Below are 4,193 nucleotides of genomic sequence, written 5' to 3'. Positions count from 1 at the left end.
TGGATTCAAAGTTTTTGTTTTTTTTTTGTTTTTCCCTTTTTTTTTTTTTTTTTTTTTTTTTTTTTTTTTTTTTTTGTCTGCTGGCTCCCAGAGGACAACATCTTTCAGTATCTCTCATTTGTACCTGCACAAAATATAGATAGAGAGGTCCAGAAGGAATTCCTTTTTCAGCTGAATTTTTTGGGTAGGACCTACTGTGGCCAGAACTGCTGCTTCTCTAGTATAGGGATTCTGCTACTTGAACTGATTTAAAAATATAAAGGTTAGGTTCTTTTCCAACCTGTACCTACATCAAACTGATTTAAATTAGAAAATAAAAATGCATGTTTCTGCTGTCATCTCACATGCAGGGTTTCCTTAATCCATTCTTCCAATTTTAGTAGTATTTCTAACAAAGTGTGGATAGTTCTTACATCTGAGGTACCGAGATGTTTGTGACAGCAGAATGACAGACAATTTTTTCCAAATTCTGAAGGGAATCCCTTCAGCATTCATGCTTCTTGGAGCTGGAATTGAGCCTCAAGCCTCTTCTTGTTGCCCTTTCTAGGCAAAAAGCCTGTCCTTAATTAAAGACAGCACTTCAGTCACAACCTGAATTCCGTAAGTGCAGCACTTTATTTTTTGCTATTCTTCTTGCAGCAGTGACTCAGACCTCGTTGTGTGATCACAGCTCAAACCCACGTCCTGGGCATCCCGGAGGCACAGGAGACAGGTGGAGGCTCAGGAGCCCAGAGCAGCTCTCCAAAGCCAGCATCACCTCATTCCTGGTGCTCAGCTCTCCAGCAATGCCTGAGATGCTCTGTCAGGAGCAAGGGTCTCCTCTGGGGCTGGGGAAAGGCAGGAGTGATACAGAATTATGGGATGACATCCACCACACACCAACTTAAATTGGGTATTCACAGTAAAGAAGCTGAGCTGGCCCAGATAAAGAAGTTCAACTGTTTCTTGAAAAAAAGAATAAAGCAAACATGAAAGCATGCTGTAATTGAATTTGTGAAGATCAGAAAAATCAGAATGAGTCCATCATCAGCTCTGTGTGTCAGTCCCACTGCTCCCACTGCTCCCACAGCCCTGAGCTGCAGGGCCTGGAGCCACCCCCATGCCACGGGCACCCCCTGAATGTGACATGCTCACCCTGAACCACAGCCTGCATCTTGTTCAGGCATGGGGCTGTGGTTCAGAAACACATTGTTATCTAAGTCAACCCTCTCAGCCAACCAAATCCAGCAACTCACTTAGAAAACACCACCCACGTTCTGTAAAAATTCAGATTTGAGATGCAGCCCACAGAGATTAATGAGAGTTTGGATTTATGCCTCAAGAGCTTCCAATGGTTTGGTTTTTCTGCTATACCATTATAATCTTCCTATACATGAAGGCTGCTCACATACTTCCAAAAAGGACTTGATTTCACAGCTAATAAAAATTGCATTCAGGAAAATTAAATAAATAAAGCAGTTGCTATTACTCAGGCTGTAATTTAGCACAAAGTCTGGTGATGCAAATTAGTGCTTAGTGGCCAAACTGAGTTTCAGGTGGTATTTTTCTCAGCTGAAGCTCTGCCATGTGCAGGTGGGCCCATGAAAGGGACCCAGTGGGGCAGGGGCTCTGCACAGCCCCTCCACCTGTCCAGGCACTGGGGGGCACTTTCCAGCAGCCCCCAGAACACCATGGGGGTGTTCCCTGTGGAGAGTTTTTCACTCAAGGTTTGAGGAATGGCAGAAGCCAACAAGACCCTCCCAGTATTCCTCAGGCTAGTGACAATTCCAGCAGACCTAGTGACAATTCCTCACCACTTAGGCACAAACGCTGCTGGCAGCCATCCCCTGGGTGCACCCATAAAAAGCAATCAGGCACAGCTCTGCACGTCCCAGGCACTGCAGTGCAAGCACTGAACAAGGTGTTAGCTGGGAAACACCTCTGTGAATTTACAGTTATAGTGAATTTATGCTCTGTTGTGCTGCAGCAGACACAGGCAGCCCTAGCAGAGCACCAGGGTTTTGCCTTTCTCTGTGAGTGTTGCTTTTCAGATTTCATTTTTATCAAAGTTGAATTGGACATTCTGGGGGAAAGGAGGGGCAAGAATCCCAGCACTGGCTGAAAAGCCAAATAACCTTGTTCACACAGACTATCAGAAGATGTCTCTATCCTGTCCACCTCTCCCAGAAAGGACAGAGAGAACATTCACCTTTTCTTAGCCCCGAGCATCTCCTCATACTTCTGAGGAATACATACATCTCCTCATATTTCTGAGTGATCCAGGAACCTATAAAGCTGTAGGAAAGAAAAGATATTCTTTCTCTCTCTACACATTCCATGTGAGACACTGAAACAGCTCTCAGGGCTGTCCCACAGACCAAGCCCAGAATGACAGCGTGGACCAGCACTGTCTGCCACTTGTGCTATTCCTGCTTCTGCATCCCTTTGAGCCTCATTGTGCACAATCCAGCACAACTGTACACATTTCATGGGTAATGTACTCAAAATAAGCATTACTCAGACTGATGACTAGGTCTTCCCTTACAGCCATCTGGATGGTTTATTTTAGAAAGTGATTTGGAAAACAGTGAAAATAATTCATAATTATTCTGAGGGCTCCATTAAAACACAGGGGCTGTAGGGATCCAGCTCCTGCCTGTGTCTTGCTTTTCTGTCTCTGGCCTCCAGCTTCACATTCCCCTCAGTAGCTCCCACGGTTTTTGAAGGAGGAAGATCAGATTTATCATTAACCACAACACCCTCTTATCATCAGACTTTGAACTGCAGCACCAGGCAAGTCCCAGAGGTGACCCACCACAAACTCACTGACCCAGAGCCACCACACACACCGGCAGCACATGTCACCTTGCACTGGGCTGCAGCCAAGTGACAGAGATGCAATTTACATAAATGCAAATTAACATTCAAATTGCCCACTCAGGCCTTTGCTGGCATTGCTGCCTTGCAGTGTGTGTCACTTGCTGCACTGGAGCCATGGTGGGCAGTGGCAGGTTCAGGGTGCCACCCACACAGGTCCCAGAGGCTGATGCCATCCTGCTATGCAAAAAGGGAGAGGCACTTTAAATTTAGGAGGGGTTTCTATGTATCTCATCCAAGCCTCATGGTGCCTAAATTATTAATTGTGCATTTGCTGCATTATTTATTGAGTCCCTTTTGCCCACACATGCAAGGAACATGAGCCAGTGCCTCTGCCACAGATTTCATACCCCATCCTAGCTCCAACAGTTCCTTCCCATTCTCCTCCAAAGGACAGATTACCTTGCTGTTTTCAAGGTAAACATGTTTTCCCTTGGGTGCAGAGGAGGGAGGTCCCAATCAGCCTCTGGAGAGGCAGGATCTTGCTCAGCAGCTGTGATGAATGATGAAAAATGAGCTGAAATTATCCCAAAAGATGACAGAAGGGGTTTTTCTATAAATGTGGTCCTGGCCACTGTGAATAAGGAACCATCTTTTTACCCCCAGGTGTTCACATGCCCTGGAGGGCACTGCTGACTCTCCTGCTGTGGCTGCCTCTCCCAGGAGGCCACCACAGCCATGGAGCATTCCCCACGTTTGAACCACTGAAGCTGTCAGGGACTGGCATGAAGCTGTGCCAGGGGAGGTTTAGGTTGGGTGTCCTCACCCAGAGGGTGGCTGGGGGCTGGAACAGGCTCCTCAGGGCTGTGGTCACAGCACCAAGCCTGACAGAGCTCACTGAGTGCCTGCACAGCCCTCCAGGGACAGGGTGAGATCTCTGGGGCTCTCCTGTGCAGGGCCAGGAGCTGCACTCAGTGATCCTTGTGGGTCCCTCCCAGCTCAGGATATTCTGGGATTCCATGGCTGGCTTTGCTTTCCCACATCAGGGCAAAGCTTCTGCCTGCTATTTCACCAGTGCTGCCTTTTCAGAGAACATTTCCATCCGTAATTACTGCACAATGGGACAAAGTGAGGGTGCTTTGATCATGTATTCATGATATCTCCCCTGCTTTGAAGATAACTCTGCAGAGTGACAGCAGCTGTTTTAATCTCCCAGGTGGTGCCAATAAATACAGGAGCTGGTAGTTTAACACAAGCTATCCATGTTCTCATATTCCTCCAATATCTAATAATAGAACAGAACTGTGAAATATAGCAATGATCCCACAGCTGCAACCACCTATTAAACCAAGACAAGACATGTAAAGGATGGCTGTTAGCACCATCCAAGCCAGTGA

The sequence above is a fragment of the Pyrgilauda ruficollis genome, unplaced genomic scaffold (assembly GCF_017590135.1).
Source record: "Pyrgilauda ruficollis isolate IOZ18807 unplaced genomic scaffold, ASM1759013v1 scaffold57, whole genome shotgun sequence".
Lineage (NCBI taxonomy): Eukaryota > Metazoa > Chordata > Aves > Passeriformes > Passeridae > Pyrgilauda > Pyrgilauda ruficollis.
The sequence above is the reverse complement of the archived record's forward strand: the minus strand, read 5'-3'. Positions refer to the sequence as shown.